This window comes from Scyliorhinus torazame, chromosome 3, assembly GCF_047496885.1.
Source record: "Scyliorhinus torazame isolate Kashiwa2021f chromosome 3, sScyTor2.1, whole genome shotgun sequence".
NCBI lineage: Eukaryota > Metazoa > Chordata > Chondrichthyes > Carcharhiniformes > Scyliorhinidae > Scyliorhinus > Scyliorhinus torazame.
In genome coordinates this window covers 325,707,972-325,719,860 of record NC_092709.1, presented here as the reverse complement: position 1 = coordinate 325,719,860, position 11,889 = coordinate 325,707,972, and the positions used below count along the sequence as shown (strand labels likewise).

The window sequence follows — 11,889 nt, the reverse complement described above, 5'->3', positions numbered from 1 at the left end:
TGCGCCAGCACGCAAGATGACCGACTACATGCTATCCATGATGATCTCTGCCACCCGGGGGGTCACCCGGCTTCTCCACTACATCAAGGCCCGCAACCTGCCCTACTCCACTGAGGAGATCAGAGCCATAACCAGGGACTGCCAAATCTGTGCGGAGTGTAAGCCACGCTTCTATTGACCGGATAAGGCCCACCTGGTAAAGGCATCCCGGCCCTTTGAGCGCCTCAGTATCGATTTCAAAGGGCCCCTCCCCTCCAACAACCGCAAAACATATTTCCTCAACATCATTGACGAGTTCTCCTGCTTCCCCTTTGCAATCCCTTGCCCCGACATGACCACGGCCACCGTCATTAAAGCCCTTCATTGTGTCTTCACCCTGTTTGGTTTCCCCACGTACGTTCACAGTGATCGGGGCTCGTTGTTCATTTGCGACGAACTGCGTCAGAATGAAAAAAATGAAAATCGCTTTTTGTCACAAGTAGGCTTCAAATGAAGTTACTGTGAAAAGCCCCTCATCGCCACATTCCGGCGCCTGTTTGGGGAGGCTGTTACCTGCTCAGCAAGGGCATCGCCTCGAGCAGGACTACCAGTTATAACCCCAGGGGAAACGGGCAGGTGGAGAGGGAGAACGCGACGGTCTGGAAGACCGTCCTCCTGGCCCTACGGTCTAGGAATCTCCCAGTTCCCCACTGGCAGGAGGTCTTTCCCGACGCACTCCACTCTATTAGGTCCCTACTTTGCACGGCCACAAACGAGACCCCTCATGACCGCCTATTTGTTTTCCCCAGGAAATCCACCTCAGGGGCCTCTCTTCCATCCTGGCTGAAGACACCGCGGCCCGTCCTGCTCCGCAAACACATCAGGAGCTATAAGTCTCCGGGACCTGGCACCCGCAGGTTCCACTACCACCACCACCCCATCTTACCTTGCCCAACCTACGCTGACCAGCACCCCCACCCCTACATGGTACCCGCACCCCCTCCCGCCCGCCATTCCTCCTTCACCGACCCACAGGAATGAAGCCCCAGAAGACACGCTCCCAGAGTCCACGCCTGTGCCCGCACGGCGACTTCACTACCGATGCCAGCACGGCTGAGTTTGATGCCCGGGCCAGCTGCGATATCAGAGCTTCGCCAATCACAGCGCACAATCCGTGCACCGGACAGGCTGAACTTATGAACCCTTCACCCCTGCCGGACTTCATTTTTTTAACAGGGGGTAAATGTGGTGAATGTATTGCTGTAACAATTCACCATGTACATATCTGTATTACGCCGTTGCCCATGTGGGCTCTACCTATGGACCATGGTAAGGTATTACCTATGATGTAGCCTGTTGGGGCCTGTGTGGGCTCCACCCCTGGCTCCACCCCTTGAGGGGAGGTATAAGAGCAGTCGCCCTGTAGGCGGCTCCCACTAACAGATCAGTCGCAGGCAGGCACTGTTCTAGTTGATTAAAGCCACAGTTTACTTCTACTCCTGGCTTTGTGTGAATTGATGGTCACATCAGAACCATTCCGTCTGTCAAAAAGATGGGGCCGGATTTTCCAGCCCTCCGTGCTGGTGTGATCTTCCGATCTCACAGATGCCCATCCCCTGGCCGCAGATTCCCCGACGCTGGTGGGTGAGAACAATAGGAAACCTCATTGACAGTGGCGGGACTGAAAGATCCAGCTGTTGGCTAATGTCGACATGCCTCAGCCCCTGTAAGGCACACCATGGGGGCGAGCGGAGGGGCTACGGAAATTCCCGCCCGGTGTTTGGAGTTTTCCGCACTCTGATCCTAATGGTTTGAAATAAGTTGATATCAACAGCACCTGATGTTGACACCATCATCCCACTGACTTCCAAAGGTCCAACAGCTACCTTATCTCCAACTTGTAAACTTGTAAAATTGTCAAAATAAAGCAGATGCAGAAAATAAAAAGACAAAATGCTGGAAATACACAGCAGGCCTGGCATGGGTGGAAAGAGAGATTGAGATAGGGATTCATGTAAGAACTTGGCTAGTTTATGTCCAGTCAGTTGGTCATTTTCAGGAGAGGGCATTAGGTTAAATACAAGCCATCAAATTTTGGTGTGCCCTTGTTAATGAATGCTTGCCTGGTTTGCTTGTGGGATTCCAGGACGGGGTCCCTCATTGGCAAATACTCAGTGCCTGATGAAGGTATCTGGCATCAGGAACAGGGGGCCGCTAAGAGCCACCCCCATGACGTGCTGTACCACCTCCCTCCCCCCTCTCACCACCACCTTCACCTGTGACGCCCCCCCCACCCACCCACACTTCCGCACCATCCATGTGTGGCCTGGGTCCCTCAGAAAACCTGGGCCTAGGGTGAGTGAATTACAGGCAGCAGCATTCCCCCCCCCACCGCACCTCAACCAGCCCCTCCCCACCTCCCCGCCACCACCACTGCTGGCCTCTGATTGGCTGGCAGCTCTCGGGGGTGTGGAGGATGTGATTTCTGTTCCCCTGGTCCTTGACCTGCCGCTGTCTAAGCGGCAGGCCTTCCCAAATGTCGGTGATGTGGGGCTCTGGTCGGCTCTCCAGCCGGTGGGCTAGACCCCTTTTGTCTACATTCAATACCGCACTCTGAGTTTTTCATCAAATTTATTGGCAGCCCCAAAGCTTCATGATCATGAGGGTGTTCATTTCTAGTTCTGTCCCAAAACTGTTCTGCAACTTTTATTTCATCATTTAATTTATTCAAGCTATAATCTCTACTTCCACCTTTCTGGCTGCCGAGGCGACTATTGTGAGATCTCTGTCTTGAACTATTAATTAGTTCTGTCTGGACCTGTAAAGACTTAATTACCTGAAAAGACTTGCATTCAAAGTATCATCTTGCATCATTGACTTTGTCTGTATATGTGTTTGTGGAACCCACCTCTTCACTCACCTGATGAAGGAGCTGCGCTCCGAAGGCTAGTGATTCGAACAAACCTGTTGGACTTTAACCTGATGTTGTAAGACATTTTATTGAACTATTAGAGGTTCTATGTCAGGTATGTGGGTCGGAGAATCGCGAATCGCGCCACGCCGCCCCGATGCCAGGACGTGATTCTCTGCATCTGCGCCACTGGGATCGGCGTGGTCGGCACGGCGCCAGTCGGGGTATGCGGCGACTCTCCGTCTCGGGCTGGCACAGGCAGGCGCGCCAATTCTCCGGCCTGGATGGGCCGAGCGGCCATCACAAAAAGTCGAGTCCCGCGTTGACGCCAGCCCAACTGCGCATGTGCGGACACCACGGCGCCAGGTTCAGGCCGGGATCGGTAGCTGGAGCGCCGTGGGCCGCTCCAGCGCCATGCTAGCCCCCTGTGGGCCACAGAATGGGGTCCCGGAATGGGCGCCGACGCCGGAGTAAAACACTCCCGTTTTTACGCCGGCATCGGCACTTAGCCGCCAGATGGGAGAATCCCTCCCGTGATTTCGTTCTGATGCAAAATTCACTTCTGGCCTCATTATCAGTACTTGTTCAGTGTTTTCTTACACTTCACACTGTCAGTCCATTCTCCTAATCCATGGATCTCACTTCATGACCATCATTCTGAACATTCATTCAATATTTAAACATGCCAGTAATTTCTCCTGCGCATGCCTTGATCTATAAAATGTGGGATGAAAATAGTTCATTCTTTGAGTTAGCACAGGGCTAAATCGCTGGCTTTGAAAGCAGACCAAGGCAGGCCAGCAGCACGGTTCACTTCCCGTACCAGCCTCCCGAACAGGCGCCGGAATGTGGTGACTAGGGGCTTTTCACAGTAACTTCATTTGAAGCCTACTTGTGCCAACAAGCGATTTTCATTTCATTTCATCTATACTTTTAGACCAATGGCAACTAACCTGTTGAATTCAGGTACCAATGAAAGCTTACAAAAAAAAGTGGCACTGTCCTTTGATACTTTTTACAAATTTCTCACTTCTCACTAGCCTATTAGCCTTGTATACTTTTGTGAGCAAGGTTTATTAACCTTTGTCAAGTATGGTGAGTAAATTGTCCCTGTAACTCGAGGACTACTTGCTTCTTTTCTCTCCAATTCTTATCAACTGATACCATTAATACTTGTCTAACACTCTGATGAGAAACATTAGCTTTTTTGTAAAGGGGACAATAATGCCCTGACCAGGTAAACTGCAGATTAACTGACTTTCAAAAATAATCCCCTGATTGGGCTCCACGTCAAGTTTCATTTATGCCTTTTGCATAGACGACTTACTCAACAGCATATGTTTCACGCTAGAGACAGCATCATCATTTACACCAAGGCTTACTCCAGCTGTTCACATGGAAATGCAATTCTCTCTCGTGTCTTCACTGTGTTGTCATCTCCATACCTGGAGCAAGCAGTACATTTATATTCCTTAACCGTGTGCCGATGCTCACTGCTTAGTCAATCAGGATAATAGGTTATCCAACCTACCCCACATACTGTTGAAGTGCAAGTACTATTTCGTACTGCACAGGTGAATGAGTTTACGATCAGCCGATTTGTGACAGATGTGTGGCCTGGCATTTTTTGAGGGCCCTGCCTCTCTGTTTTGTGCCCCGTTTAATGATATTTGGAGTCACATCCGAAGAAACTATCAACTGTTCTTAAGTTAATCCTGGGATTTGCATTAGTGCTGTTCCAATTCTGTCTTCTGCTGTGATGGCCATACCTGCTTTCATCCTTACTCTCCCAGTCTTTAATCCATCAATTATATTGATGCGTGCTCCCGACAGCTGAACCATTTCCCAATCTGGCCGCCATTGAGAATTCTATTCTTTATGCTGCCACAACATTTTTCATTTGTGCCATGTCGGCTACCCCATGGGGCAGCATGGTGGCACAGTGGTTAGCACGGCTGCCTCACAGCTCCAGGGTAGCGGGTTCAATTCCAGCCTTGGGTGACTGTCTGTGTGGAGTTTGCACTTTCTCCCCGTGTCTGCATGGGTTTCCTCTGGGTGCTCCGGTTTCCCCCCCACAGTCCAAAGATGTGCAGGTTAGGTGGGGCTATGGAGGGAGTGGGCCTTGGATAAGATGCTTTTTCAGAGGGTCAGTACAGACTCAATGGGCCGAATGGCCTCATAATAATAATCACCACTTAGTGTCACAAGTAGGCTTCAATGAAGTTACTGTGGAAAGCCCCTAGTTGCCAAATTCCAGCACCTGTTTGGGGAGGACGGTACGGGAATTGAACCCGCGCTGCTGGCTTTGTTCTGCATTACACGCCAGCTGCTTATCCCACTGTGCTAAACCAGCCCCTCCTGCACTGTAGGAATTCTATTGTTCTATTGAAATGACTGTTTCCCCAGGATTATTTTATATGACCAACCGACATCTGAGCCAGCAGGGTTTTCCACCTTTCCGAGAATAGAACACCATTTAGAACCAAGACCCCATCTATGTAAGATATCTTAGCACAATCCAGCAATTTAAACATGAATACTGGTCCAGGGCTCTCCAAGTTGGATTTCATAAATGTTTTATACACTGTGCTAAAGCCAAGATATTTTCTTCCATATAATGAGCATCTATTTTTGAAAATCGATCACATTTCGTCTTGCCTCAAAGGCATTCAATGGATTATCTTTGTTGTAAATTTCATCCAAGAACCCTAATAAAAGATTTAAAAGCATTCATCATTATCCAACTGATGGGCTTTCATCTTACAAGATACTTCACTCCTGATGTTACTGAGAACATAGAACGTACAGCACAGTACAGGCGCTTCAACAGACAATGTTGTGCCGATCACTTATCCTATGTAAGATCAAACTAAACTACACCCCTTCAATTTACTGCTGTCCATGTGCCTTTCAAGAGTGGCTTAAATGTCCCCAATGACTCCACTCTCTGTGTAAAGGACCGACCTCTGACATCTCCCCTACATGACAGCCATTTCCGTCCTGGGGAAAAGTCTCTAGCTATCCACTCTATCCATGCCTCTCATCACCTGGTACACCTCTATAAAGTCACCTTTCTTCCTTCTTCTTTCCAGTGAGAAAAGCTCTAGCCCCCTCAAGCATTCTTCATAAGACATGCCCTCCAGTCCAGGCAGCATCCTGGTAAATTTCCTCTGCACTCTCTCCAAAGCTTCCACATCCTTCCTATAATGAGGCGACCAGAACTGGACACAATATTCCAAGTGTGGTCTAACCAGGGTTTTATAAAGCTGCAGCAAAACCACACGGCTCTTAAACTCAATCCCCCTGTTAAATGAAAGCCAGCACACCATATGTCTTCTTAACAACCCTATCAATCTCGGTGGCAACTTTGAGGGATCTATGTACGTGGACCCAAGATCCCTCCACACTTCCAAGAATTTTGTCTTTTACCCTGTATTCAGTATTCAAATTCGAACTTCCAAAATGAATCACTTCACATTTATCTAGGTTGAACTCCATCTGCCACTTCTCAGCCCAGCTCTGCATCCTGCCAATGTCCTGCTGTAACCTGCAACAACCCTCAACACTATCTACCTCCACCAACTTTTGTGTCATCGGCGAACTTACTAACCCACACTTCCACTTCCTTATCCAAGTCATTTATAAAAACCACAAAGAGCAGAGGTCCCAGAACAGATCCCTGCGGGACATCACTGGTCACCGACCTCCAGGTGGAATACTTTCCAACCACCACTCGCTGTCTTCTTTCGGCCAGCCAATTCTGTATCCAGACAGCCAGATTTCCCTATAGCCCATGCCCCCTGATTTTCTGAATGAGCTTACTATTATCAAATGCCTTATCAAACCTTATCAAATGCCTTACTGAAATCCATATGCACCACATCCACTGCCCGACCTTCATCAATGTGTCTCGTCAGATCCTCAAAGAATTCAACGAGGCTTGTGAGGCATGACCTGCCCCTCACAAAGCCATGCTGACTATCTTAAATCAAACTATGTTTCTCTAAATAATCATAAATTCTATCTCTCAGAATCCTTTCCAGTATTTTACTTGTAGAAAGTGGCCAAGTTTAGGCAATTCTATGTTCTTATTCTCTTTTTAGTCGGGATGTAACTCATTTTTCCAGATCTACTTCATCCTTCCATTGGTCATATGGTTCAGACGCTGAGGACAGAGGCACGCCGGCACAGTGGTTAGCACTGCCGCCTCACAGCTTCAGAGACCCGGTTTCTATTATGGCTTCGGGTGACTGTCTGTGTGTAGTTTGCACGTTCTCCCCGTGTCTGCGTGGTTTTCCTCCCGGTGCTCCGGTTTCCTCCCACAGTTGAGAGATCTTCAGGTTAGGTGGAATGGCCATGCTAAATTGTTCCTTAGTGTCCAAAAAGGTTAGTTTGGCTCACGGGGGTAGGATTATAGAATTTACAGTGCAGAAGGAGGCCATTCGGCCCATTGAGTCTGCACCGGCTCTTGGAAAGAGCACCCTACCCAAGGTCAACACCTCCTCCCTATCCCCGTAAACCAGTAACCCTAACCAACACTAAGGGCAATTTTGGACACTAAGGGCAATTTATCATGGCCAATCCACCTAACCTGCACATCTTTGGACTGTAGGAGGAAACCGGAGCACCCGGAGGAGGATGTGCAGACTCCGCACAGACAGTGACCCAAGCCGGAATCGAACCTGGGACCCTGGAGCTGTGAAGCAATTGTGCTATCCACAATGCTACCGTGCAGGTCCCAGATTGGGTGTTCTTTCGGAGGATCGGTGCAGAGTCCCCCCCACTCCCCGACCAATGGCGCACCTCCTCTGCTGCCAGAAAGGGGGGGGGGGGCTTAAAATCACACCCTGTATCTTTCTGCGGGAAGACCTTTTTTAGTTTATAAACTTTCTTTTTTTTTAGCAGATATCCTCTGCTACCATGTTACACTCCAGAAAGTCAAGTTATGAAACATAGAACTGGAACCAATCTTCAGACACATTCAAATGCATTTATTTCCAGAAATACAAACTCCTCCTAAACCAGCCAGTTTGCTGTTCCAATTTCTGGAAGTGCAAAGTGAATCCCCAGTTAATACCAAACACCCGCAAACAATTAAACACACCTAATATGCAATCAACACAGAGGAACGTGGAGAGGAACCAACTTTTCAAAATAAGCACATTGAGAATGCACCAATTAATGGTGACTGACAAATAACCGCCTCGCATTGATTGACAATTTAAACCAGCCAGCTTGTCTTTGATTCAACTCAGAGTCATTTGAACATGAGGGATTTGAACATGAGGATAAACATTTTAATTTTGCAGGTTAGGAGGAGCAGTATGTTCTGCCAATGTCACTGTAATTGTGGTATGTACATAGTAGATGCCATCATGACTTCCGAAGTTAAATGAACTTCTCTGCACAGACCAGTTTCGAGCCAACACTGGAGCATGGTTAAGCCTATTGCCATGTTTGGTTCCATGCCTCTAGAGCAACACGGTAGCACAGTGGTTAGCACAGTTGCTTCGCATCTCCAGGGTCCCAGGTTCGATTCCCGGCTTGGGTCGCTGTCTGTGCATAGTTTGCACGTTCTCCCCGTGTCTGCGTGGGTTTCTGCCGGGTGCTCCGGTTTCTTCCCACAGTCCAAAGATGTGCAGGGTAGGTGGATTGGCCATGATAAATTGTCCTTAGTGTCCAAGGAGGTTAGGTGGGATTAGGGGATGGAGTGGAGGTGTGGCCTTGCGTGGGTAGCTCTTTCCAAGGGTCAGTGCAGACTTGATGGGCTGAATGGCCTCCTTCTTCACTGTAGATTCTATAAAAGAAAAAGAACGGAGACAGAGCAGGAGAGATTGGGGGTAAAGTTCAACTTCAACTTGTGTTAAATTGTCCCTTAATATCCAAAAGGTTTAGTGTGGGGGCATGGGTCCAGGTAGGGTGTTCTTTCGGAGGGTCGGTGCAGACTCGATGGGTTTCTATATTGGACCTTGAATCAATGACCTTCTGGCTTGAGCCAAGAGTGATAACACTGGGCCATGTATTTTGCTGTCAAAGAGTTGTAAAAACGCAAATAGTCACTGTGATCCTGACTTTCAGCAATATAGTTTTGACTGTTGTCTTTCTTTTTTTATCACCACCAGTCCACGGAGAGCACCTCCGTATTGAGACACTCTCGAAGGGCCAGTAAGAGAGTTACAGGATGGGCCAGGGCCAGGGAGGCAGGCCCCGGCGATCGGAGAGGTGAACCCTCCATCAGCGGTGTCAGAGCTGCGGTGGCAGCCATTGCCACTAGGGGGCCACCTCGCCGAGCAGCAGCAATATGTCTGGCTTGACCCCTGACCCCTTCCGCTGCTATTTTCCCACCCTTCTCACCTCCCAGGCTGTCCTGAAAGAGCTGGCAAAATGCCGGTCCACACATCTCCATTTGGAACTTAGTGTCAAATTTGGCATCGATCCTGTGATGTTTTTATTGCACTGAAGCTGATATAAATAAAAATGTTGGTGCTGCTGTTACAATACCAATTGTTTGCCTTCCTCAGGAAATGTCATCAAAATTTGAAAGTTATCTGACTAAGCATAATAAAATGTTCAGCTTGTTTTTCCCAATGTCTGTTGGGAAATTTTTCATGCAGTTTCCCAACAATTATCACCAATCCTCAAATTTGGGAAGCTTTCATTGACGCATCTCTGTGCCTTCACACACTGTCTGTTCTGGCTCTGAAATCTTGCTTCAACATATATGTGTGTTTGGGGAACGATGGTGTAGAGCAAACGTTGTTTTATGTGAAAATATTAGCAGAGTCTATCAAAGTGTGAATAAATATTTCATCAAATGCCCCGGGATTGAAGAACTAAGCTGATTCTCAGCTGGAATGTGATAATTCTCGAACATAAAAGTGGCAAGTTGTGAGAAGAAACAAACGAATTTCATGTTATGACTGCAGAAAACCACAGAATTCAAGAAAATGAAAAGTGAACTGTCAGATTTGGGATCACAGCAATAGAGAGCTTTTATTTGCTCCAAACAGATCAAAATATCCCAAGGCAGGAGGTCCATTATTGGACAGAATTCGCCAGCGAGCCATGTTCGGAGTTGGATAGACAGGACCAGAAGCTTGGCCAAGGAAGGAGCGTTTAAGGAGAGGGGCGAAGGGGGAGAGAGGAAAAGAGGATTAGGGAGGGAATTCCAGAGTTTAGGGCCAAGGCAGCCACCAATGGAGGACTGATTAACATTGGGAACGATCAAGGGTCCAGAATTGGGGATCATCGAGGGTTGCAGGACTGGAGGAGGTCACAGCGGTCGGAAGAGGGAAGGACAAGGAGCAGGTTGAAAAACAAAGGAGAGCTTTAAAATCGAGGAATTGCTTCACCTGGGAGCCAGTGTTGCTCAGTGAACTCAGGATGGTGGATGAATAGAATTTGATGCTAATTAGGACATATGCAGCAGAGTTTTGCATTATTGGATTGGATTGGATTTGTCTATTGTCACCTGTACCAAGGTACAGTGAAAAGTAGTTTTCTGCGAACAGCTCAACAGATCATTAAGTACATGGAAAGAAAAAGGAATCAAATAAAATAGTAATAGGGCAACACAAGGTATACAATGTAACTACATAAGCACCGGCATCGGATGAAGCATACAGGGGTGTAGTGTTAATGAGGTCAGTCCGTAAGAGGGTTATTTAGGAGTCTGGTAACAGCGGGGAAGAAGCTGTTTTATGAGCATAATGTAGCAATATTCAGATATCAATATAAATGATCTATGTATGTAAATCTAGTACAGTCATTTCAACACTAGATGGTACACAGTCAGATACTATAAGAACTGATTTTCCACCTTTTCTAAGTCAGATGACATCAGAACAGTGAACAAGCAAGACATAGAATACTAGAGTGAGAGAAGTTACAACTAGTTTATTATCATTTATAATAGTGTATAGTTGTATAGTTATCTGTCTTGTACTTTCATTCTTTGTTGTTAATTTAGTATTAAGTAAAAGGACTCAGTTTATTATTTTATTACTCATTAAATAGTTCATCTTTCAACAAGAAGACTATTGGACATTTTATCATCCTGGTGGATTCAAGAGTAATATATATAATTTAGATAAGTCATTATTTAAAATATAACACATAAGTTCATGGAGGGTAGAACGTGGGAGGAGAGCCGGAATTGCATTGGAATAGCCAAAGGCAAAGGGTGACAAAGGCATGAATGAGATTCTGATGACTTCAGGTAGGGGATGGAGTACGACAGTGTGTTAGTGAAAGAAAGAGACGGTCTTGGTGATTGTGTGGATATGTGATAGTCAATCATCAAGTGGTCAAATATAATACCAAAGATGTGAGAATCAGCCTCAATCATAGGAGAAAAGTTTAACAATGGGATGACAGCTCCACTTTATTGGGAGTATTGTGGATTTGAATCACGACTCTCGTGCTTGTCAGCTGAGATCTTGGGCACGATTTAACCACTGCGTTATGCCTGGTGCAGATCTGGGCTTGCCGATTAAATAGCGGGAAAGACCAAAATTGAGATTCACGACAGGCCGGGAATCGAACCCGGGTCCCTGGCACTGCGAAGCAATAATGCTAACCACTGTGCTACCGTGCCACCCTCCACTGTGCTACCGTGCTGCATTAGCTATGAGGCGAGGTTGGATAAACTTGGTTTGTCGTCACCGGAACAATGGAGGTTGGGGAGCGACCTAATAGAAGTCTACAAAACTTTGAGGGGCATGGACAGAGTGGATAGTCAGAAGCTTTTTCCCAGAGTGGGGGAGTCAATTACTGGGGACATAGGTTTAAGGTGCTGAAGGAGGGGGTTCAGCGATGATACCTCTTAAAACTGAAATCTTAAAACTGCATGCCACTAGACTGGTTTTACATAAGTTACTGTATTGAGGATTGAGATGAATTGTAGGATGAGTACTGAGTAATCATTATTAACCATTAAACATGTTTTTTTAAGACACAGCAGTAATAAGTAATCAAATGGGATTTAGGATAGCTAACTT

General features: G+C 47.0%; 1 long non-coding RNA gene across 1 annotated transcript in view; it reads right to left on the bottom strand.

The window, feature by feature from the left end:
- Positions 1–7,878: 7,878 nt before the first annotated feature.
- The window catches only part of LOC140409632 (uncharacterized), a 49,271-nt gene continuing 45,260 nt past the window's right edge, over positions 7,879–11,889 (bottom strand). Inside the window, exon 3 of the long non-coding RNA XR_011940448.1 lies at positions 7,879–8,687. This is a non-coding gene — a long non-coding RNA (uncharacterized lncRNA). The remainder of the gene's footprint in view (positions 8,688–11,889) is intronic.